Source organism: Triticum urartu, chromosome 3 (assembly GCF_003073215.2).
Source record: "Triticum urartu cultivar G1812 chromosome 3, Tu2.1, whole genome shotgun sequence".
Lineage (NCBI taxonomy): Eukaryota > Viridiplantae > Streptophyta > Magnoliopsida > Poales > Poaceae > Triticum > Triticum urartu.
The window spans coordinates 23,260,368-23,286,936 of NC_053024.1; the positions used below are offsets into that span (position 1 = coordinate 23,260,368).

General features: G+C 47.0%; 1 long non-coding RNA gene and 1 pseudogene across 1 annotated transcript; one reads left to right on the forward strand and one right to left on the reverse strand.

Annotated features, from left to right (window-relative positions):
- Positions 1–14,043: 14,043 nt before the first annotated feature.
- Positions 14,044–15,662, reverse strand: LOC125546533 (annotated as a pseudogene).
- Positions 15,663–19,933: 4,271 nt separating this feature from the next.
- LOC125547752 lies at positions 19,934–20,855 on the forward strand. Its single transcript, XR_007300750.1, has 2 exons — positions 19,934–20,397; positions 20,508–20,855. It is a non-coding gene; the product is annotated as an uncharacterized LOC125547752 (long non-coding RNA).
- Positions 20,856–26,569: the final 5,714 nt, after the last annotated feature.

Sequence of the window (26,569 nt, forward strand, 5' to 3'; positions counted from 1 at the left end):
ATGATGAAGATCACACTGGTCACAATATTGGTGATGATGACGAGTAGTTCTTATTATCTTCTGTGTTCACGTCTCTAGATTTTATCTCATGTGTTCACATTTGTCTTAATACCTTGCCTTGCCTTGTTCGGTTGTAAGGGTACTAATTGGTCTCTTCTGCTGCTTATCAGAGATGGCCCAGCAGCTGGTGACTACCGAAAGGTCGAGCATGAGTCGTATAGAAGATACAATCAACATGTAGATGTTCACCGATGTTGACTACTCCGTCTCACGTGATGATCGGACACGGTCTAGTTGACTCGGATATTGAAGAAAAGACAAATCAGTGATATTGGGTTCATTAACACAAATCTCATAGATGCAACTGAGGTTAAATTTCATGCCACAGATACCGAGGCCAACTTGCTATGATCGTTGGTAATAAATGAAAACAAAGGTATAATACTCTTTCCTTACAACTTCAAGTGAGTGTTACTGTCTTGTGCATATTCGGTTTCCCTTATATATTAGTCAATGTTATAGTAATGTAATTGATGAGTTATGCATGCGTGTGCAGTTTCCACGATATTCTCCTAGAGATTAAGCTTGAGCAGGGACTAGTAACCGTCTTAGACTCGAGACGAAAAGATCCCCAGGACTATGCGGACATGACTCAAATGCTCGAGAAGTAAGTTAAATCGATCATTATCCACCATATCAGCAACTTTGTTCATTTCCTGATATATCAAGTAATTGTTTTCTTTGTCTGGTAGGGATTGGAGAAAATTCACCAAAAAAGCTCCGGGACTGCCGAAGAAGCTGCAATTTAGACACCCGAAAGTAAGTACTATAGTAGCATGTTCCGCGCATCTCCTAGTGATTCAAGCGCTAGTTTCATCAATACCATTTGGCATTCTTGCTTATCCGTTTGATTGACCTCTATTTCTTGTAAAGTGGTTGTGGCAGGAACAAGGGAATGATTTCTATGGATACTATGTTTGCGAGTCCATCCGCCACACGACCTGTGAGCGGGGCTACTCTGACGAACAATATGAAGTGCGTAAATAACAACATTCACAATTTTATTTTATTACCACCATTTGTGTTGAGTTTAATTCATTCATATATATGTATTGACCCCCTTCTTCAAATTAGATGTTTCGAAAGCGGGATGAACTCCTAGCACCAGCTCGCATGCGAGCAATTCAAGAGGAATTGGCGGCATTCTTTCTTGACCACGTGATCGCTAAAGACGGAGAATACTATGTGGACCGTACGTCCGTATGTTAGGAGATTATATTTGTAAGAGATAATTATTGTATATATGTAGCCGGTAGATATACGAGAACTTCTTTTTCGACCAATCTCTCGGAGAAGGAGAGGTGGTCGATATCACTTCTCTCTGTATGCATATATGTTCATGACGATTTTCTGTTTCCTTCGTTTGCTTACTAGCTAGTTAGCGTGTCTAGTCCTCTCTATACGAATGTATAGTACGTAGCGTCGACCAAGCACGGACATAAGAGAGGACACTTCTCTCTATTAATTATAGCTAGCTAACACAATATATGAAACACCTAAATTAACCCCCCAAAACCCCCAAACACCCCCCCCCCATTCAAAAAAAAACAAAAACCCCAGCCACAGAAATGCTGACGCGTGGATGCCTATTGGTACCGGTTGGTGCCACCAACCAGGACCAAAGGCCCTCCTTCCTGGGCTCCGCGCACAGGCCACGTGGAGGCCCATCTGTCCCGGTTCTGGACTGAACCGGGACTAAAGGGACAGGGCATTAGTAACGACCCTTTAGTCCCGGTTCAGAAACCGGGACAAAAGGCCCTTACAAACCGGGACAATAGGCCCATTTTCTACTAGTGCCAGATCCGTTCTCGGTTTTTCCCGTTGACACCGGGCTGTGCGTTGAGGGGTTGGCATGGGAAAGTTGGTTCCCTGCAGGCGTTCTGGCGGCTGCGCATGGCACGGCTTAGCTCGGATCCAACCAGCTGAGGGTTCAGAGTGACGCGAGTATCAGTGAAAATCGTGTTGACCTTGATCGTGGCGGACGATGGCGGCGTCTCGGGCTTCATCTACTTGTTGAAGGCATTGTCGGTTGCATTCACTATCCTAGATTTGGGTTTCCCAGATCGGACGATAGCGGTGCCTTCGGGGCCATTTTTCCTTTTGGGGGCATCATTTTGGAGAAGGTGCTGACTAGAGGAGACAAGAGGAGGAGCGCTTTTGAATCCATCGCAGCAGCGACGATGGTGGTTCTCAGCGACGGGATGCAACGGAGTCTTGTCGACGGATGCGTGTTGATGAAAGCGCGTAGTATGGTGGCGTTGTCTGGCATCATGGTGGCATCTATAGCCGAATGGCTTGGTAAGGTGAAGGCATTGATCGCTCCTCGAGGTGGGACAACGAAAGATGATGGTGGATGATTCTAGAACTTGTGCATGCGATACACGCAGAGGATCTGTTAGAAAACCAAGACGAAGCATAAAATTGTATTTATTTTTTTGTGGGTAGCATAAAATTGGATTTAAGGGTGAGTTGCAACCTACAAATATTTTGGTTTCCAATTTCTAGGAATCACATATGGAGAACATGTTGCCCATGGCTTAAGTGAGGTCAAGATAAGAAAGATTATTCAAACATGCTCATACAACATATATATCAATAAATGGCAACAACATTATGGCTCACTCATCCCAGATTTTTTGATAGTTTTGTTACGAAACACAAAGTAGAAACATCTCGTCATTTGGCATACATAGAAATAAGAAACTTACTTACCTAGGTCGGGAAATCCATTCTTTTTCGTTTTCAATGTACTTCCCAGAGGATATCATGTTTGCATTGTAGGGTACACTCACTTCAAGTTTGCAATTACACTAAAATTTGCACAAAAGCTGTCCTGTTTGTACCTGAACACAACTTTTCACGGGCATAATATAGGGCTTGGTATAGATAGGATTCAAACCAAGCATATGTAAACTACATGAGGTAGCAAAATACTTTTTTTCTCACATGTAGAGAGCTACAAATACATGAAAGGGGTTGTGCGCTTCGAGTTAGAATCAGAAGTTGAAAATTTCATAGCAAGACCAAAGAAATAACTGCTCCGTATTGTTACTATTTTTTATTTGTTTTCTCTAGGGTGTTGTTTTTGGAGGTTTAAGGAAAGAGCACCAAAAAAGATTGATAAAATCACGGCAATCACTGTGATAAATAATTATCATAATAAATTAAAAGCATTTGGGAGAGCTGGGAGCGGTGCCGGCTTGGGGGTCAGGCGCGGCGGTTGGCCCGCCGGCAGAGCCGACTTTGTCGTCATTGCCGGCTTGGATGGGTGTGAGTGGCAGACCCGCATACACCCCCATCCTCCATTCTCCACCCTAAGCCTACTAGAAGGGGCTGTGGCCTGGAATGAGAGATGGCACATGGTGCCGAGAGCGTGACCGGCGAGGTTGGGGTTGCCGCCGCCAATGGCGGCTGCTGGAGGGGAGACGGGTCGGGGTGGTGAGAACTACCTGAAGCGGCCATAGATCCTGGAGGTATGAAGGCCACCGTCCGGTCTATATATTGACCGTCGTCACTTTATAACATGGTGAGTTAAATCACTAGAAGCATGACAGGATCTATCAACATATGCAAGTGACTTTAGTCCTTTCTGCTACATTTAGTTACAACCTAACAGGGGCCTGTGTACCAGCTCACCGGTAATGCGGCTAATAATCAAGATCACACACATGTCAGTACTTTTACATCCTCTATCTATAAAACCCCACCCTCTGCCTTCTTCATTCTTCACTAACCTCCCGACCTTCACACACACACTGGCTAACACATTATCCCAAAATCCAAAACGTATATCACAGTGCGGTAAAATCTGGATCAGCTCTAAAGCTTCTATAGAAAAATCGCAGTCAATGTTGCTGGAAGCATATAGATTATTTTTCCTAACCACACCACGGTAGGAGTAGGAGGCATCGAAAAGTTAGCAAGATATGATGGCAGTGCCTGGAATTTTGGGAAGGCCAGGGAGGACGCAACATCCATCTACTGCCCGAGTGAAGCATTTTAGAGTGGGGATTTGGTGTCATGGGGCCTGCATGCCACTCGTTTGCAGATACTTGCCTTGTTTTGGTAGCACGGGTTTGGGAGGATGCACGACGAGGAGGCGGCGTTATTTGTTCTTTCTCTGGTCTGGTGACTTCCACTTTCTCTGGTCTCGCGACTGCTCCCTTCAGACCTGTGTGTGCTATTTTGTCTAGCAGTCAATCTATAGTTTGCTGTTTAGTCAAACAAAAGAAAAGGTCCCAGGAAAAGTGTGCAAATTTCTCGATATATAAACCGCTCCCTTGACACCTCAATACATGAGAATAAAGATGACCATGTGTATACGCAAGTTCTAATGTAGTCCATATAAGTCTACTGCAGATCAATAGATGTATTCTGCGAGGACTGCTATGTGACGTGCAGATGCATGGACAGAGAGATATCCCATTCCCAATCCATTCAACTCTCTTCGCCTCCCCAGTCCTCTCCGACATTGTGCCCTCCTCGCATCGCTCGCCACTGTTCTGTGCGCCTCGGTGGGAGATATAGCGCGGCGCGCTGCGCTTGTGCTCGTCAAACTTCACAGGGCGCACTCGCACTCAAGAGGGTAGGGGGGCTGAGTTGGAAAAGTACCGCACTTCTATCTTATCCCATGGCACGACATAAGAGTGCGGTCACTTCGTACGGCTCCAGGGGGATCAGATGAGATCCTGCATTTTGATCAAGCATTTCTCAGGTAAGCTCTTTGTGTCTCTCTGTGTGTTCATAATTTTTCTGTCGTTCTATGTGTTTGTGACGGCTTGATCTGCTTAGAAATCACCACCGTCCAATGCACGAGGTCAGTCCATACATTCTCTTGCTCCGTGTTCATCCAATGCACTCACAGGCATTTTGGGCTTGAGTATTGCTCCTGTAATCTTCCTCATTGGTGCCGGGTTAGCACATAGACACCCTGAATACAGATGTCACTATCGTGTTCAGGCTCCATCCATCTTCACTACCAAGTTGACAAGTCGAGGAAGAGTTATATGTCTAATTAACGTTGTTAACTGCATTTACTTCAGTTTAATAGTTGCCCCAGTATATTTATGATAGGTTAAGTTCTGTTAGTTTTTACATTTACTTGTACAGACGTGTGGTTAATTGTGAACTCTAGTTTTGGATGATTGAGGGATTTTTGGTCATGTTTTTTGTGTTGGGTTGGGGGCCTCTTGACTTCTCCTGCTAAGGTCGCGGTTCACTTTGCATACTCATTGAAATGTAGCTCTCCACGATCCATCTTTAAAAGCAAGGATTCTCATTCCATTCCCGCTTCATTCTACACTTGTCGACCCACAGCCACAGGCAACATCCGTAAACACAACTCCTAAGCCACTGCCTCTTACACCTATGCATTTGAAAATCTAGATTGGTTCTAGTCCTTGGATTAACAAATTAGAAATAATGATTAATTTGTGCGACACAAATACCTGGATGACCTTTCTGTCTTGATTCTATATTTCTAGGAGTTTTTGTTTTTTGTTTTTGCATTCTCAGTTAATCAACGAAAGTCCAAGAAACAAAAAATAGAAATAGAAAAAAAACTCTAGAGCTTGGAGGTTAGGGACAAGACAAATGCAACTTTAAGGGACATCATCTTAGCTAGACACCAGAGCGCCAAGGCTCAAAGCAATTGGGCGAGGCTCAAGTGCAGCCAATCTAATGCCACTTGCTGAAGAGAGCTCATCTGTATCGAATGACGCCTCTGCCTAGTGGGATGATCACACTACTAGAAAATACCTTATAGGTAGAGGATTAACAGTAGCGTGGTGTTAATGGGCTGCACTACTGTTATTTAGCAGTACCACCGGTGCAAATCACGCGCTGCCGGTGGCGGTTAGTAGTAGCGCGGGCTTGACAAACAGGCGCTACTACTATGTGGGCCCCACCATGCCCCCATGGGCTGGCCATAGCAGCAGTGCGGGTCATGGCCCAACGTTACTGCTAAACACATTAGCAGTAGCGCCGACCCATGGCCCGTGCTGCTACTGTGGCCAGCCCGGGCCCCGCCGTGCCCCCATGGGCTGGCCATAGCAGCAGTGTGGGTCACGGCCCAACGTTACTGCTAAACACATTAGCAGTAGCGCCGACCCACGGCCCGCGCTGCTATTGTGGCCAGCCCGGGCCCAACTGCCCGTCCCCACTTAGCAATAGCGCTGGACTGGAACCCGCGCTATAGCTAATGTGTTTAGCAATATCGATGTGATGTTACCCGCGTTGCTGCTAAGCCAGCCTTATCCTCTGTCCCGCCCGTTCTCCAGTCTCCCTGTCTCACTCCCTCACCGTCGCGGCCGTCCTCCTCCTACTGCCACCGCCGTCGCCGCCATCCCCTGGCCTCGGTAACCCTCCTCCTCCCTCCTCCCTTCTCTAGCCTCCCATCATCCCACCCCTGTTCCTTCCTCCTCTAGCCACCCCTCCTCCTCCCTCCTCCCTCCCCTCTGCTCCTCCCTCCTCTAGCCGCCCCTCCTCCTCCATCCACAACCCCTCCTTCCTCCATAGCCCCTCTTCCGTCCCCCTCCTCCATCCACAGCCCCTCCACCCCCTCCTCCATCCACATAGCCCCTCCTACATTTTGATTAGCTGATATGTAACACTTTGATTTAGTTAGTAGTTTTTAGGGTTTAGAGTGAATTAGTAACAATTTAGACATAGTTAATAGATTTAGTTGATATGTAACACTTTGATTTAATATTCTTTTAGGTTTTAGTTGATAGCTTATATGGTTTCACTAAGTCCTAAAATCAGCATAATAATGTTTTTGTTTATATTTTGTTTCTGCAGAAACCAAGTATTTGCCCCTGCATCGTCCCCGTCACCAACCCCCTCCGACCTCGAGGTGAGACTAGCCAAATCTTCATGTCGTTGACGTCGATGATGATGTGTTCAGAATGTCAATGATGAACATGCATAGAGGTCCTGTTATATGCAAGTTTTCATATATGTTTTTATAGATGTAGTAGTAGTAGTAGTAGTAGATGGGTAGCTGTGACAATGTGAAGCTAGTTAGTAAAGATGGTCTATTTGGACAGATGTGATATGTGGAATAGTGTTGTGTAGTACTAGTGTTGTCACACATTGATATTTGGGAAATATGATATGATGGATATTTTTACTACAAGTCTATTTGTTTGCCCATGTGATCACTAATAATCAAGGCCCCACCCAAATTGATTCTACCTCCTCCATCGATCTTCAAAAAGAGAGGAGTGTCATTCCTTGCACACATGATTCTCCACTTGTCATCCACATGCACACCCACAAACACAACTCGTAAGCATATGCATTTGAAATCTAGGTTGGTTCTAGTCATTCTGATTGAAAATTAAAAATGATGATTAAGTTGTCACAAACAAATACTTGGATGGCAATTGTGCCTTGCCTCTCTACTTGTAGGAGTAGGAGGCATCAAGAAGTTAGCAAAGATCCAAGCAACAATATGTAACATTTGCAATGTCTCCCACCTGTGAGTAAATTGCTCAAAACCACCACATTTGTCGCTAGGGTACTCCAAAACCACCTACTCGCAAAAAAGTTTTCTTCAAAACCACCGCTTTTTTCAAAAATCACAAATCACCACCAATTCTACGGCAAGTGAGTAACAAATTCCACTGATTCGAGACTAAGCTGCGACTAAGCACAAAACTAACTGGTTGGACCCACATGTCGGGCCAACGTGGAATATCTACGTGGACAATGCGCAATCAAGTCCTTGTAATTTTTAAAAAGAGAGCAATCAGGTCCCTATTAGTTCTTTTATAAAAAGCAATCAGGTCCCTGTGTGCGTCAGCCGTGGCTGCTCTGACCTTGGTTGTGTCGCCGTTGTGCTACTGCTTGCGGCCACTACCGGTGCTGCTGTACGCGCCCGCTACTGCTGCTCGGTACTTGCGGCCGTTGCTGCTGCCCGCTACCACTGTTGTTGCATGTGTCCGTTGCGGCAGCTGTTGGCCGCTGCTGCTGCCCGCTCCCCATGGCCATGACGCCAGACGGCGACTGCTGCCCACGGCGGCTGAGAGCAAGTGGGGCGGAGGGGGCTTCCCATGGCCATGGCGCGCGGTGGCGCGGGCTGCCCATGGCAGCTGGGAGCAGGAGGGGTGGCAAGGGCTCGGGCAGGAGGAAGAAGATGGGAAGAAGATTGAGCTAACATGTGGGACGCGCTCCACCTCAGCATCATATTCACATACGCATGCCATGTCATCCTGATGTGTGGGCCTAGGAAGTCAGTTTTATGGTTAGTCGCGGCTGGCAGCTCGTTTAATGCATTTGTTATTTACTTGACGCAGAAGTGGTGGTCTTTTGTGATTTTTTGTATAAATGGTGGTTTTGGAGTACCCCAGCCACAAATGTGGTGGTTTTGACCAGTTTACTCTCCACCTGTGCAGTCCACAACTAGGATATGTAGTTCTAAGGAAACAATCTCTCTTTCTTGGAACAAGATGCTCTAACGTAGCTAATACTATGTCGAAGAGATACAATGTAAAGAAGTTTATTAAATTACATCAAATGACCAATATATTTTAGCCCCATATTTTTTGTGTAACTTGGTACAATTGGACCTTAGAAAATTTGCTACATCCACAATATGTAACACTAGTTTCTTATTGTTTATACTTGGATGTATCTCTAGTGTGTTTTTAGTAATATACCCGAACTAAACCTGTCTAACTATTGCTTTGGGTCTAGCTCACTTCCTCGCTCAATGGACATGTGGTGGTGGCTGCGCATACATATTTTTGGTTTGAACAAGGTCAAAGAGCATCTCCAGCCGTGCCCCCAACAGCCCCCCTCCCCCCCCCCCAAGGCATTTTTTAGTGTCGGCGGGCGAAAATCGGACCAGTCGCGCCCCCAGGAGTCCGTTTTTCGCCGGGTTGGACCGAAATAACAGCCGGCGCGCTGGGGGGGCGGCACAAGCGAAAAGGGGCGTGGGGCCGTTCTGTAGGCGAGAGGAGGGCCTTTTCCCATCGTTTCTTCCCGCTTTCCCCCCGGTTTCCCTTTAATTCTCTCCATTCCTCCCGCCAATCTCCTACTGCTCCTCCTTCGCGCCGGCCGTCATGCCGCCAAAGAAGTATGTGGTCCCCGCGCCGCGACCGGTGCGACCGCCGTCATCGCCCAGCGGAAGCAGAGGAAACCGAGGGCGCCGCCGTTCAAGCCCCCGGGCATGTCCAACGCCCACTAGAGGGCTGAAGTTCAGCGCCGGGAGGCTGTCACCACCGACCGGCGGAACAGGGCCAACACCAAGAAGGCAAGGGATAGTGCGACGCTCGCGGCTGCGGCGGCGGCGGATCAAGCGGAGTGCTTGGCCGAACAAGCCGAGGCGGCTCGCATGGGGATGATGAATCCACCCGGCGTCCATGGCCAGTACGTGCCCTAGAGCCAGCAAAGCGTCAGCTCTCCGGCCGGCTTCTCGTCGTCGCTGCAACCCTGGGGCTGCTCGCCGTCGCCGGGCTACGCCGACGGGGACGTGCACGATGGGTTCAACCCCAACATCACCTTCCCCCATGGTCACCCGGCCCAACGGACGCCCTCGCCCGCCTTCGCCGGCATGCAGTATCCTCCGTACAACTACTCACCGCCGGCCTACGCATCCTCCCCGACGCCCGCTCTTCATCGTGGCGCGCAGCCGTTCTCCCACGCCTCCGCGTCACACCTCGGCGACATCGACGCGACCGAAGCCAACATGGACGACATCATCACGGCAGGCTCGGCCGCCACCGCCTCGTCCCCGGGTTCACTGCGCAGGATGACACGGTAGACCTCAACGACGACATGGATGACGAGCTCGACTATGGTGAGGAGGAGCCGGATGAGGAGGAGGAGGACGAGAATGAGGAGGAGGAGCCGGCGCTGGCGCCGGCAAGGAAACGAAAGAAAAAGAAGGGGGCGGCCAGGACCAGTGAGCCACGGATCGAGAAGTGCGAGAAGTGGGCGGAAGTCTGACGCACCCTCGCCAAGGCCAAGGAGACCTACAAGCCGGACGCGCCAACGCCGGGCGCGAGCGACGGGTGCCCCGAAGGTAACAAAGGGGCCAAGAAGGGGAAGCACGCCGATGCGGCCACCGCGCGAGTGCAAGAGTCCATCGAGCACTGCCTCGCCGACGCACAGGCCCGGGCCGACCTGCGTGGAGAGAAGACTGAGGCGTGCTGGTCGGCGTTGATGATGAACAACACCGTTAAGCTCGACCTACTCTGCATCAACGTCGCCGCAAAGAAGAGGAACACCGACCTGGCATTTCTGATGGGCGGGGCGGACATGCTCTAGAGCAACGACAAGCAGCTCAAGGCGTGGTACCTAGCGGAGCACGGCCTCATCCTGAACCAGCTGCCATCGACGGCGCCGCCAAGTCCCACGCCCACGCCGACGACGCCGCCAAGCCCGAGCGAAGATGCCTCCACGACGCCCAGCAGCACAGAAGCCGTGCCGACGCCGCCCATCACAGAAGCCGATCCGACACCGTCAAGCCCGAGAAACGCCGACTCCGCCGATGCCGGAGGCCGACCCCGCCGTTTGATGGGTTGCCCACGCGTCCTTTCGTTTTTTTGTACGCCAAACTTGGCCGCTGATCGCTGGACTGGGCGTTTTTTTGTGAGCGGGAACAACGTAGTTTGAATTTGCCGCGACTTGGGGGGGGGGGTGACTGGGAGCTAGATCGCCCCCAGGGACCAATCTACCGCCGGCTCGCCCCCAGGTGGCTCTTTTTCAGCGCCCTTGGGGGGGGGGGGTGGGGGCGAACGGCTCCGGCCCGGTTACTTTACAGCATGGTGAGTTAATCCATCAACATATGCAAGTGACATTTGTCTTTTCTCTAGTACTCCTGCAGTAATGAAATATAAAAGTGTTTACATCACTAAACTGGTGATCTAAATATTCTTATATTTCTTTACAGAGGGAGTATAATTTATTACAACGTCACTGGAGTTGGTGTACCACATGACAGTGACGCTCACATTCAAGACCACGGACATGCCAGTACTTCTTTTTTTTTTAAAGGAGGATATACCCCGGGCCTCTGTATCTGAACGATGCATGCAGCCATTTTATTAATTATTCATCAAGACTTTACAAAGTAATACATCAGTATGCCTAAAACCACCATCTTGGCAACACACCGGTCGCTACTCCTATCAGTACTTCTACAATCTCTGTCTTTTAAAACCTGCCTTTTCTTTCGCTGCTTCTCCATTCTTCACTAACCTCGTCGGCCCTCACACGCACTCACTAACACAGTATTCCAAAACCCAAAGCAATGCCACGAAATCTGGATCAACTCTAAAGCTTCAATAGAAAAATAGTAGTCAATGTGGCTGGAAGCACATAGATGTTTTCTTTCTTGAACACACCATGCTATGAGTAGGAGGCATCAGAAAGTTAGCAAGATACGATGGCAGTGCTTGGGATTTTGGGACGGCTAGGGAGGACGCTTCCTCCCTGTGTGCTCCCGGTGAAAAAAATTAGAGCCGGGATTTGGCGCCATGGGGGCTGCGTGCCCCTCATCTTCTTTTGGTAGTACAGGTCCAGGACGAAGCACGACGAGGTTGTTACTTTGTTCTTTCTCTAGTCAGGCAACTGTCGGATTTTGGTAGCTAATGTTTGATCCAACCAGGTGTAAGTGATGTGGGCAAAATCCTCCTATAATATCCGAGAAGTTGGCCTAGACGTGAAAAAAAGCAAAAAAAAAAGAAGTATGCTATTTTCTCTAGCTGCCAATCAAAAGTATGTCATTTCGTGAAACAAGAGGAAAGATGTGCTGTTGGATCAAAGTCCCAGGAAAAATAAACGGATCCCTTCCCACCTGAAGACATGAGAACAAGTTGACCATGTTCATCCGCAAACTCTAATATAAGTCTACTGCAGATCAACGGATTTACTAAAGTGCTTGTGTGCTTCGCTGCCCCGTTTTCTCCTTGGTGTTTTAGGCATCTGCTAGATAACACATATTTACAGGTTCATGAAGCAGTGATGCATTACTGCCTAGAGCTACAATCACAAGTTCATAACGTACATGCACAACTGCATATTGCCGAAATTAGAGACAACATTATGTCTTTCACACATAAAGAAGGCAACGATTCTTAATGTCCACATATGCTTACTTCTGGCCATATCAGGGAGAAAAAAGGAAAAATGAAAACCCATGTTTATTCGCAAATTAAGCTCCCACCAATAGGGAAAAAATGCAGGCAAAGTTCATTTTCATTTACCATGGACGTGAGATTCAGATTTTCCCATTGTTCTAGCAAACCAAGACGGATCATAAAAATATATTTTGCGGAGAGATGCAACCTACAAATTGGTTTTCAGTTTCAGGAATCTCATATGCAGAACACATAGCACATGGTTTATGTTCATCATTGTGGAGACAAAAGGCGAGGTCAAGATAAGCAGAAGATAAGAAAGATTATTCAAACATGCTCGTACTTGCTAGAACGTATATATTAAGCAATAGCAAGAACATCATGGCTCACTCATCCCAGATTTTGTCTGAGTCTTATTACGAAAATACCAAGGTTGAAACATTGAGTCAGTTGGCATACATAGAAATAAGAAACTTCCTTACCTAGGTCGGGAAATCCATTCTCTTTCAGTTTAAAGGTACTTCCCAAAGGGTATCGTGTTTGCATTGTAGGGTACACTCACTTGAAATTTGCAATTACACGTAAATTTGCACTGTGTTGTCTTATTTATATGTAAACACAACGTATCTCTGCAATAATATACAGCTTGGCATAGACAGGATACACACCAAGCACATGTAGGAAGCAGCAAAATACCCTTTTTCACATATAGATAGCTACAATATCTGAAAGGGGTTGTGTGATTTGAGTTAAAATCAGAAATAGAAATAAATTTCATTGCAGGATAAAAGCAATAACTGCTCCATATTTCAAATATGATTTATATTTTAGAATTGTCAGGTTCTAAGGAGAAATTCCCCTACCATCAAATATGCGTGCTCCTTTCGCTTGTGGTGTAACCTGAAAAACTTCAACATCTTTTATTAGCTATGTTATTGCATAAATGGTGCTAATGTGACTAAATATTGGTTGTAAGCACAATGAAATCAAAAAAAGAGAGCTAAAACCAGTGGTGTACATTCAGCAAGGCATTAATACCCGTGAGAACCTTCTTTTACTGAAAGGAAGAATCTGAACTTCACTAGCCAACAGATGTTGCAAGAAACATGAAACAGATCAGTCTAGACTGTAACTCTATATGATGCCAACGTGGTGCAAAAAAGATTCCATACAATTCTTGGATGAACAAGCTGCACATGACAGCAATCAAGAAGTTTTAAGTGTTCCATGGCGGCAGCATGATCAGAGAGGAGTTAATTATACGGAACTCAATAAGTCAGAAAACCATATTGACAATGGGGATTTACTGTACATTAAAACAAGAGAACTATGAAATATTTCCTTGTTATTTCTCAAAAAGTACGTACATAAATTAACTATTTGTCAAAAGGAAGAGAATTTAATAAATAGCGCTCCATTTTTCTTCTTTCATTATCGGAAAAGGATTTCAGCTTCGACACTACTACTGATCCTGAGGCTTCATGGCCAGGAACAGGAGGACCTCCTTGATGTTTTGGGAGTCCGTCAGCAACATGGTGAGGCGATCAGTAAATGTTTCTGCTCTACTGTTTGGAGCAGAAACTTCTTGTTGTATGTGGGATTCTGGGACGGGAGTTGTCCTCTTTTTCAGAAGAAAAAACACCAAAACATAATACATGAACATGAGGTTAGTTATAGCAACTCAATGAAATAGAAAATCATATTGGCAATGGGAGTTACTGTCCATTAAAATAACGTAGAACTAGTTAACATTGCTTGTTATTTCTCGAAGTACAGAAATTAACTATTTGTAAAGCACAGAACTAGGAAACCATATTTACAATGGGCAATTACTGTCCATAACTTAAATTCCATTTTTGTTTCTTTCATAGGACAAGAATTTCATCTTTTCAAATAGCTAGCTGTCTTGAGGCTTCATGGCCGGGAACAGGAGGACCTCCTTTATGTTCTGGGAATCCGTCAGCAACATGGTGAGGCGATCAATCCCCAGACCCCAGCCTCCGGTCGGCGGCAGGCCATACTCAAGGGCAGTGCAGAAGGTTTCGTCCATGGCCATCGCTTCATCGTCACCGTCCTGACGATCCCTGAGCTGCTCCTCAAACCGCTCCCTCTGCACGACGGGGTCATTCAGCTCCCTGTAGGCGTTGCACACCTCATGCTTGTTGATGAACAGCTCAAAGCTTTCAGTCAGTCCAGACCGGGCTTCGTCCCTGTGTGACTTCGCGAGTGGGCTCATGATCACCGGATGGTTGATGATGAACGTCGGGTTCACGCATGTCTCCTCCAGGAAGTGCCAGACAAGCTTGTCCAGCAGCCGTGCCGTCGTGTGTGGAAGCGGGCACGTAATGTCGTACCTGGCACAAGCCTCCATCAAGTACTCGTTGTCGTTGGCATCGTGGGTCGACAGATCCTCCTCCGGTATGTTGAGACCGGCCATGTCCTCAAGTCCCTTGATCACGTCGATTCGCGCGAACGGAGGCGTGAAATCGATCTCGATAGGCGGCTTGTCGGCGCCGTTGGCGTGGTACTGCACCTTGTAGCCGCCCGTGAGCTCCTTCACCATGCCGCCCAGCATCTCCTCCGTGAGCTCCATCAGGTCGTTGTAATCCGCATAGGCCATGTAGAACTCGCACGTCGTGAACTCGGGGTTGTGCGTCGTGTCGATGCCTTCGTTCCTGAAGGCCTCCCGATCTCGTACACGCGGTCCAGTCCGCCGACGACGAGCTGCTTCAGGTAGAGCTCCGGCGCGATGCGCATGTACAACTTCATGTTCAGGTCGTTGTGGTGCGTGACGAACGGCCTCGCGGCGGCGCCACCAGCAACCACGTTCATCATCGGGGTGTCCACCTCCAGAAACCCACGCTTGTCAAGGAAGCTGCGGATGAAGGAGACGACTCTGGCTCGCGCCGTGAAGACGAACCTCACCTCAGGGTTCACCATGAGATCGAGGTACCGCCGGCGGTACCGTGTCTCCTGGTCCTTGAGGGCGTAGCTCTCCATGTTCCTGGGCATGCCGGGCGCCCACGGCAGCGGCGGCGCGCGCCGGTGCCTATTCGGCTGCCGCGGCAGCATGTGCAGGCAGGGCGAGAGCACGACGAACTATGCAGGGAATATGCTGAGCTCGCCTCGGTTGCTTTTACCAGGGAACCCACGCACGTCGACCACGTCACCAAGCTTCACGCCAGAGTGGAAAGCGGAGAATTCCTCGGGAGTCTCCAGCTCCGAGGTCCCGGAGTCTGCCATGACATGGACCTTGGCGCCGCCGCGGTGGAGGTCGTAGAAGAGGAGGCTGGAGGACGACGTCCTCTTGCTCATGATCCTCCCGGCCAGGGACTCGGTGACGTCGACCAGCTTCTCCCCGTCGGCCAGGCCCCTGTACCTGTGGACGTAGTCGGCGACGGAGACGGTGGGCTGGAAGGCGTGCGGGTAGGGGTTGACGCCGGCGGCCTTCTGCGCGGCGAGCGCGCCGAGCCTGTTGTGGTAGTACTGGGTGGGATCCATGCCGTCGTCCGCCATGGCGCGCGGTGCAAAACTCTCTCCCATAGTTGGGGAAAAACAGAGCGGAGACTTTCTTGACCTAGCAGCGATTTCGTGTTCTCGTCGGTTTATTTATATGTACAAAGAAGAAGAGACGACTATGCGCTTGTTTGGACTCAAAATCGAACAAAACCTACCGTGACTTGCCAAACAAGCAACCCCACGAGCCCACCCCAGACTTGTGGGATCCTTTCCAGCGTAGCGGTTCGATCCAGTCAACGCAAAACTGGGCGCCGCATCAACGCAGCCCCATGCGAGAAGCACCACGCCCCAGACTCCGTACTAGAAGAACCACGTCGCCCCTCTGCAGCACTGATTGCATGTAGAACATTGTTGACTGCCGGCCGCTGACAGTCTATCGAGTGTTGCATGGCAGCACCGTGGAAGGCTGAGTTGCAGCACAGACAACCGCTGACGACCGTCGACGCTGCATCGCAGCACTGGCAACTACCGCTGGGTTGCATAGCAGCACCGACGAGGATGCGTTGTAGCACCAACAGTTGACGACGACCGCTGCTTCAGAGCGTCGAACAATTGAACGATGCATTGCAGCGCCGTTAGACACCGATGGACCGCACAACAGCGCAGCACCTGAGTGCTGCATCACAACATCGACGCCGATGAGAAAGTTCATCCGATTGAAAACCAAAGTTTTCCTACTTTTTATACCTAACAACGGAGCTAGCTATACATCCAGCAACAACAAATAGATCAAAGATGAAAGAAAATATGTTGCCTCCATGACACTACTGTAGAGAAAGATCAGTATACACATGTGAACTCAAAGAAAGTGAAATACGCATACTTATGATGAGTGATATCCTGGTTAATCTGTTTATGTGTCCTAATTAACAGCCCATGAGCACACCCGAAACAATATCGGTAGTTAGACGAAAGAAAACACATCCTGGTTTTAAAGGAGAAAGAACAGGAAAAAGGTCCGTAGATTTGAAGAGAGTGGGGGGCTTACATCGAACTGTCTGCTGCCTTGAACACTTTCATGGAAAAGAAACATTGGCTTTGCCACCAGAGTAGGAAGAAACAGGATTGCCTTTCAGCTTGTTGCCCGTACCTGTTAATGAGCGAAAAATATGAACAGAGTCTGAAAAAAAAGAGAACAGTAGCAATACGCTTAAGCAACAGCGGGTTTGTTGATATTTTTGCGGCGAAGAGAACTATGGCATATTTTTGATCCAACTCAAGTCAGAAAGATCAATGATGTTCAGGTTAAAACTCTGAACTCTCAACTACATCCACTAGTTGATAGTTGTTGCTCGAAGCTTAACAAGACAAACACAAGGCATTCCACTTCCTTAAAATTATTCTTGCTGTCATGAAAAAATAAAAACTCCTTTAATTTTCTCGCTTCACCGATCGAGATCACTAGTACATGCATGCATATGGAGAAAACTGCAAACACACTGTTTGGACAAAAAAAAAGTTTGCTAGTTCTTGGCCGGGCACCAGACACCTCACAAACCTGCACTGTCAATGAATTAGCTTTCTCTATTCCATGGTAGTGGTATCATGCACCTGAATGTTCTTTGCCATACAATTTTCTTAAGATTAATTAAGCTCTAGTACTGTTAGCATTGCAGCGGCGATCTGTATGTTACGATCCTAGTATTACCCAACATTGACGAACGGCAGAGATAAGATACTACCAGTAAACAGATGGATACAATTGACAAGACCACAAACAGAATGGTTACTTACTTGTACAGTTCTGCTTTCTTGGTGAGTTCTATTTGATGGAATGGTTAAAAATATCCCTGTGTTTTATAAATTTTGTAGGATGTGAAATAGATATGCTAGAAGTTGCAAAACAACATTTTGGCACACACTGAAACTGCATGGTGGACATGAAGGAAAATCATGATAAACTCCATTGACTAGAGATGAAAACACAGCCCATTATGGTTATGATTCAGCAAAATACATGCCCTTCAACAGGTTGAACTACATCTATAATTTCAGTTAAAAACTACATCCATGCCATCCCACTTGTCATCAGGAGTCAGCATAACAACCATGGCCCCCTAAATGTAACAATAGGAATACATCCATGACAAAACTTTGGATAATCACTGATTACTCAATGTAGAAATCTGCATCTGAAAAATACACACAAGAACACATGAAGCCCACAATGGGGAGTTCAAATTATGAGAACGTTAATCATCTAACCCTGTAACCCACAGGGAAGCCATGGAAAAGTACATCTACACTAGGCATGGAAATTAAGAAGAAAATACCTACATCCATCACATGGCAAAAATACATTGTAGAACTAGATGGAAACACAGGAAGAAAAAACATACGTGGTGGTCAAAGTCCATACGTCGGACCAGACAAGCTTATGAAAGGCTACATGTAAATATGCGTGAAGCTTATGAAAGGCTACACTATGCGTGAAGAAAAAGCACTCATAAGCATTAGGGGTTCAAACATATACTAAGAACCATGGATTTCGAGTCGCTCGACTAGTCTATGAGTCGCAAAAATATGGTCGACTCAGCTTAGTGTCGACTCGCGACTAGTCACAACGCAGGCTCGACTTCTTCCGAGTCACTGCCCCAGAGAGACTCGCATGAGTCGCGACTCGAAAACCATGCTAAGAACTTCGGGAGAAAGATCAACCGATCATCCACTAACAGCCTAACGACAAGGAAGGAAGTAAGCAGCCAAGAATAATGAATATTTTAATCAAAACAACAACAAACGAGCCAGGTAATTCCTAAATTTCCCCTATTTTCCTCTGACATACTCCTCCCAATGCGAGCACAACGCTATTTCGTTCAAAAATTGCTATTCACTCCGCCATCAAAATCCAACCCTTGTTTCTCTCGCAGAGTATGCCACAGCTACCTCAACGAGTCACAGTATCCAAATCTGCCATTGTACAATGTACGGATGGGCTTAGGCATTTCGTCGAACACATTGGCTTCTATCCATTGGAAACCACCAGATCACATGTACAGGAAAGCTAGCAGTAAACTTCGAACATCGAATAGACAAGAGGTTGGTGCGGGAGCAACCTTGGGGAGTGCTGCGGTCGACGACACCGTCCGGGACCGCTGGCCTAGGCGCCTACAGGTAGAATACAAGAGGCTGCCCTTTGCACGACCTCCTCTTCACCACTCCACGGCCCCCAATCGTGATGCTCTTGCTCGACGGAGTACTGTCAAACAACCAAACAAAGCTACGTGTTGGTGCGTGGGTGATGTTTGTGTAAATTGTTTGGACGATCAAGGAGCGTGCGACAAGAAAAAAAATCGGCATGAACAAATGTTTCTCACATACCCGAAATTTGATTTTTTTTTCTTTTTTGCCACGACCTTCTCGGATGGCCAAACTTCACCAAATCTTGCACGAACATCACGCATTTGAGCTCCTCGAATGGCCAAACTTCACCAAATCTTTCTTGATTTTTTTCTCTCACCCACTAATATGTGGGCCACGCAATGTTGGCATGCCACGCAAGCTGGGTGGATGTAAAAAGCACCGTATTTGCACCAAACAACAAGTTAGATGACTATAAATCTATATTTTTAAAGTTTTAGTACTAAACTGAACATCTTGCGCAAGTTGTATGATTGCCGGTGATATTGCCTCAATAAGTAAATACACCAGCGATGTAGTTGGTACGAACACTTGCAAAATACTGATTTTCCGATCAGTGAACTTGCCCCGGTTGTGCAAATATAGTACGTTCTGCCGGCGTATGCTCTGTCCGCATGGTGGTGGCCCACATTTCAGTGGCCGGAGGTAAGCGAGGCGTGAATGAGCAACCAATGATGTTTTTTAAACTGAATTTCTTAGTGTGCAAATATTGTCATGGCAAATTTGATATGTATAATATTTATTTTTGCCAATTAGTATCCAGAGTTATAAAAGATATTCGTAAGAAATCATGTATTTATCAAGAGGGTAGTATAGAAGCTTACAAGAAGATATTCAGGATCTTGAGTTGGGATCAGATTGATCCTCTATGGTAAAATTGCAAAGCGTTGGCTCACTAGTAGGATCGTGACCTCGCGAAAATATGGATATCTAATCGATTTAGATCATAACATCGTAGAATCACAATAAAATCATGATTCTCACTACCTTGCCAAAAAAACAACCTCCTTATATATTTTTCCAGAATAAAGTAATTTGCACATCTTTGGAAAGATTTATATTAACTGTGCATATATTCTTTTTTAGCGGCCAGTCAATATGCCATAAATAGATCCTTGGTTTTTCCTTCAAGGCAATCAATTCACGAATAAATGCACAATTAATAATGCCATCAGTAGATGAGCTATAGGTTTTGGGTGTAAATATACTATATAAATATTCCTCGCAAAAAATATACTATAAATATTTTTTACTATATATATGAGCTGTATGTTTTGGGTGTATATCAACATACACATTTATAGGATACAGATCCATGATTAAATTAATGTGTTTAAACGTTAATATTATGTAAATAAGTCGAAAACTTGTAGCATGCACCTATGTGTCCATTATAAAAAGCCATCTAAGACCCTAATCACAGAGCAGGAACCCAGGCATATCTGAAAAGATTGGCTTGACATCCCAGTAAACACGCTATCTCTCTCTCTCTCTCTCTCTCTCTCTCTCTCTCTCCACCATCAAGCCAGGATGAGGTCGTTGTACAAGATGCTACTATTTTCGCTTGCCCTTGTTGCGCTGCTATCCTCAGGTATGTACGTTTGGAGCATGTTTTGTGATCAATTTTGTATGGCGACCTTTCCACTGTCGTTTTCTCATAATAAATCTCTGCAATCTTTATATGCTGGTACGAACATATAGATCTGATGATCCAGGCGACGGCTAATGGTGGCGGCTCGCTAATCCCTGAAGACTGCCGGCAGACCCCTGTCATCCGTGGGCCGTGTAACCCCAAGGCTTGTCAACACAACTGTCAAACCAACGTCGGCCCCGGTGCCGTTGGCGATTGTGATGCCGGTGGATGCCGGTGCACATACTGTACTCCATCTCAGTGGAATTAAGCAGTGATTGTTGCTTAATTGCTCTCCGATAGTATGCGAAATCTTAGTTTTTTTTCTGTCTGGCTACCTGTCAAATACTCCTACTTGGAAACTCAAATCAGGAATGTCAGAAATTTGATCGATTCGAGGGGCAGTTGCCTTATTAGCATGTTTGCTTGTGATCACCACATCTAAAAATAAAGGTGTGGTCCTCTAGCCTCCCCCCTCCCTTTGCTAGAGGTGTAGTCTGCTTGATTTATCTTCCTTTGCTAGGGTAGTAAATTGATGGAGCTCATGAAATCGTGAACGGTGTGCAAGTTATAATGCACATATATAGGTAGCGTTTGTCCTTTCGAGCAGACAATTCGTTTAGTATTCACGTTAGTAATGAAGAAATTGAAGCCATTTTCATGCACAGTAGGCAGCAAGAACGGCGTCGTCATTGATCAAACGTATGCAAGTGGGTTTTGTCCTTCCCGCTATAATGAATTCACACATCTTCAATCTTTAAAGAGCATCCCTTTCCCCGCTTGTTCTCCACTCGTCTCTCGGAAACTCACACACGCACTATCCCAAAACCCAAAACTCATACCGCGATGCACTCAAATCTTTATCTGCTCTAAATGTTCAACAAAAATTGGTAGTCAATGTCGTCCACAGCGCAATAGGAGTAGGAGGGATCAGAAAGTTATGAAGATAAGCTGGCCCTGCTCGGAATTTCAAGAAGGCTGGGCAGGATGCTTTCCGGATTTGCGATCCATGAAACATTGTGTTTCTCATCTAGTTTTGCCACCGAGGCACGCCAGTTCTTGGGCAAGTACTGTGCTCGACACCAACCCAGCCGTTCTGCAGGAATCAGTGGGGCTTGCTACTCAGACTAAAAGGAACCCATGGGGGCGTGAGACTCTGGCAGGCGCGGACCACACTGGGCCATGGCGTGACATCACCAGGGCTCGTGCATGGATTCTTGGGGTTTGGATCAGAAATATCCATCTGTACAATTCCGTTAAGTGTTAGGTAAAATATGTACATAGAGAGGATAAATGAAGGAAATAAAAATGAAAATAAAAAAAATTAGGGTCAGTCATGATGCATACAACCATCTTTATTAATTATTCACCATCGCCTGGCAAAATGAATACAAGGATCAACCCAAGCCACCTTCTAGGCCAACAAAGTCACCACACCTACAGGTATATAGATGTGCTTTGTACGCATAACAGACACTATCTAATCCGATGGCCTAAAGCCCGGCCAGTCTGTGCACGCTCTAGGATCTGCCGCCGTCAACTTCTGCAATCCCGTCTTACTATGAGTGATGCTAGTTTCTTTACACATGTAGTTTAGCCGACAAGAGTAGATCCCCACGTCGCTCATAGTGGCAGCTCGGGGGAACCCTAGCACCGCCAGCCCTTGGCCCTCTCCTCCAGCACCTCTGCCTCGCTGCCGCCAAGGGTCTCCATCGGGTGAAGCCCGGGTAGTGCTGGCGGCGGGGCCTTCCATGGGCGCGACTCCTCTCCCTCCCTAGCGGTGGCGCGTCTCCGATCTAGTGGTGCCGAGTCTCCGATTTGGCGGCCGCGGCGCTGCTCGGTGTCGGGTGTGGTGGGGTGCTCCGCCTAGTGGTGTGCCCCGGCTTGCAGCAATAGCTTCACCTGTCGATCCCTCAGATCTGATCTGGGTTGGTTGGTGGAACTCGACCCAAAGTTGTGGTCAGCCACGTGCCTCGTCAGCTGATGCGGCATGGGACTCTAGTCGGCAGGCTACAAGTCATGAATGTTGGCTGGCAGGCGGCGCCGGACTCGATCGGGGCGGCTGATGCAGCATGGGACTCTAGTCGGCAGGCTACAAGTCATGAATGTTGGCAGGCAGGCGGCGGCGGACTCGATCGGGGCGGCGTTGGGGGACTGCTGTCGTGAAAATAATGGTGGCTGTCCTCATGCTCTTTTCGCATCATGGCAATGTCCTGCATGATCGGTCTTCCTCGCATCATGCCAGCAGACCCCTGTCATTCCTGGCCAGAACCCTGTCATCCCTAGGCCGTGTAACCCCAAGGCTTGTCTCCGCAATTGCCAAACCAACGTTGGCACTGGTGCAGTTGGCGATTGAGATGCTCGTGGATGCGAGTGCAAACACTGTACTGCATCTCAGCGGAATTAAGCAGTGCTTGTTGCTTAATTTTTTCCCTATCCATAATAAGTGAAAACTTAGTTTTTTTGTATGGCTACCTGTTAAATACATGGAAACTCAAAACAGGAATGTCAGACATTTCATCGACTTGAGGGGCTGTTGCCATCTTATGGCATCTTCAAGGCTGACCAGTAAACCTCTCGGAACCGTCCGAACCGCACTGTAGGTACCGCGGAAGCCATCCGGCGCGGGTCTGTATCGGTCTGCGAGGCGGTCCGGACGCGATTTCTCCCACAAAATGGAGAAAAAAGTGGGGGAGGTTTGCGGGAGTCCGGGCCGATCCCAAGCCCCTTTCTGACCGCCCTAGCCCACCAAAACCACTTCCACTTCCGCCCGTGCTCCCGCCCTGCGCCAGCTGCCCGCATTCATGCCACTGTAGAGCACGCCGCTCCGCATTGAAGATGGCTCAGGGCGGATGCGACCTCTCTCACTGCCTCCACCATGTACGGACACCGTCGGGATAGGGCCTATGCCGACGGCCTCCCGGGCTACGCCGACGGATATTTTGCCGACGGCTCTATGCCAACGGGGGCCATCGGCATAGGCCTGTCCCGACGGCCAATCAAGGCTATGCCGACGGCGGTGCGATTCCGGTGGTGTTGTGATGTAACCTAAAAAACCTCGACATCTTTTATTATCTATGTTATTGCATAAGTGGTGCTAATGTGACTAAATATTGGTTGTAACCACAATGGCATCAGAAAAGGAAATCTAAAACCATATTGTACGGTGGTGTACAATCAGTAAGACATTACACATAATAACCTACTTTTACCGAAAAGGTAGAATCTCAACTTCACTAGCCAACAGATGTTGGAAGACAAAGTAACATTGAAACAGAGTTAAGACTGTAACTTCTATACGCTGCCAAGCTGGTGCAAAACAGATTCCATGCAATTCTTGGAAGAAAAAGCTGCACATGACAACAATCAGGTACAAGTTTCTGATGTTTCACCATGCACATAATTTGACTCCATACAGTTTTCCCGGTACACATCATCAAGTGTTCAAAATGTTTGCCATCTTACAAAATTTACAATCAACAAGTTTTAAGTGTTCCATGACAGCAGCATGATCACAAAGGAGTTAATCATATGCAACCAATGAAATAGAACACCATATTGAAAAGGGGGATTACTGTATGATAAAATAAGATACTACTAGTGGGCATATGAACGGAGGGGAACGTTTGGAACGAGTGGGCATATGAACCCATTTTTTTTTATAAAAAAGGTAATTTAAAAAATGGTCGAAAAATCATGAAATTTATCGGCAACAAACTTGTCCTACTCGCAAAAAATTGGGGGCGAAATGACTTTCGAGGTATTGTCCAGGACAAATCGAAATCAGCAACATACTAGGTTTACTATTCACTCTATATTGTCAGGGAAATTTTGTTTGTTGGCTCAGATTTTTGTCGTCAATTATTTCATGAGCGGAACAATATGTCAACTTTGTTCGAAAATAATTTCAATGATTTTTGACTTTTTTCTGAGTTGCTAAAAAAATCGCTGATATTTTTTATAGGGTTCATCTACCACCAGGTTCACCGGGGTATTTTCCCGAGTTAAATAACTATTTTGTGAAATGGAAGGGAAATGAATAACTTGCGCTCCATTTTTTTATCTCATCGGACAAGGATTTTAGCGTTGCAAACAGCCAACTAGTCTTGAGGATTCATGGCCAGGAGGACATCCTTGATGTCAAGGGTTGATGGCACAATTTTCCTATGATATCTTTATTTAGGTGGGCGTCTTTTTCAAAATGAATAACACGACCTCTGCATCATACGATGAACACAACCATTTTATTAAATGTAAAGTACATGTAAGTCATGACTACCAAAATGTTCGCAGGACAAGACCATCTCGGTCAGAAACAAGATTACATAGCTCATCCAACATTCATGTTTTCTATTTGCCCAGTGCATTGTTTCGTAGGGTTTGTATCTAAATTTAATGATTTGAGGCTCATGCATATATGTGATTGATCCGGAAACTTTGGTAGGGGCAAATATCAGCAGCGATTTCTGCCCACCGGTTATGAAGTAATCTTTCTTGCTCGCATCATGTGTTGCAATCATGCTCCTGTTTAAGTGGTGGCAAAATTTGCCAACCTCGTGGCGACCTAGGTCTACAATATTTGCTAGCACACTATGATGCATGCTATGTAATTATGCATCGACGACGTGGCAATGGCAAACACACAAGACGCGGGTATGTGGGCTGCAACGAATCCACACTACCAGAAGCCCGACTTCTCTGACCTGCCATAGTGCAATGGCGGTCTCCTCCGCCCATAGATTTCATTAAACTAAATCTTGATGCTTCTTACCACGCACCACTGGCAAGGGAGGATGGGGGTGTTATTGCTCGCGATGCTGATGGCAATGTCATTCTGGTGGCGGCGGGCGGGTTAGGTAACCAGGCCTCGAGTTGCAAGCTGAACCTGAGGCCATTCTCCAGGCCATTAAAGTGGCGGAGCAACAAGGTATGAGGCATGCCATATTCGAAACAGATTGCCTGTCTCTCCAGCAAGCAATTTAATCTCCTTCTGCCAATCGGGGACCACTAGGCATGTTGTTTCCTGAAGCAAAATTCTAGTTGAGTCCTGGGCTTATACACCACAAAGTTCTCTTTTCTCCCAAACTCACTAGCGAGGTAGCGCATGTGCTGGCCTCTCATGGTTGCTGGTGTGCTCCGAATGACCAAACTGTCTGGCACATGGATCTCCAAAATGATGTAGCTCGAGTTGGGACTGCTGATTTGGTCGAGTCCATCGTAAATGGAATGCAAGGTGCTCCAATTAAAGAAAAAAGAAACCCGACTTCTCTAATGGGACTTATTTTCCTCGGAGCTCGAAGCACCCAATAAAAATGTTTCTGACAGGTTTACCTTGACCCCAAGGAAATAATTGGGGTTTGCACGGGGAAGAAATCCCCCTTTCCTATTTCTATGGGGCCACCACAAACCAAATCATATTATACCGTAAAAATAAAGAGATAATTTCATATTTCAACATTGAACTTTATGTTACTTTAATTTACATCGCTCAACTATGAAACCGGTTAATAACACCCTCCAACTTTCAATACCAGATAAGTCACTCCCCTCGGATGAATGAAAGGTAGTTTTGTGTGACGTGGCATCCTGGTAAACTAGTCAATATTGACGTGGCATTTGTGTCCGAAAATATACAAAATTTTATTGTAGGTCCCACAGGTCGAAGAGCAATCTTTTTCCTGGACCTTCTCATGTTCGATCCCCTTTCTCCTGCTCGTACAGGAGCACTGACTGCTAACGTGCCTCGACGCCACTACTGATTCGTTGCCTCTGCCTTAGGCTGGCGCTGCTGTTATCCTCTCTCCCTCCTGCATCTTCATTCTCAAACCTCACATGCATAGGGAGCACAGGCTCGTCTACCTAATCGTCACTTCTGATCGGCATTGTGCTCACCTCCGTTGTTGCGGTTGTGGCCTAGGTAGGGCGATGTTTGTCACAATCGTCTTCGAGTTCCACTTCATCTAATATGGCCTCAACATCAAGTAGGCGGGAGCATCCGATGCGTGTCTCGCGGAGCTCGTCGATGCACTCTGCCCTGTTGCCGCCGACCTCTTCTTAAGCTCATCGTCGTAGTTTGTGCGGTTAATCGGGAGATGGAAGTGTAGGAGCGGCCGGATCGCTTGGTTCTGATGGT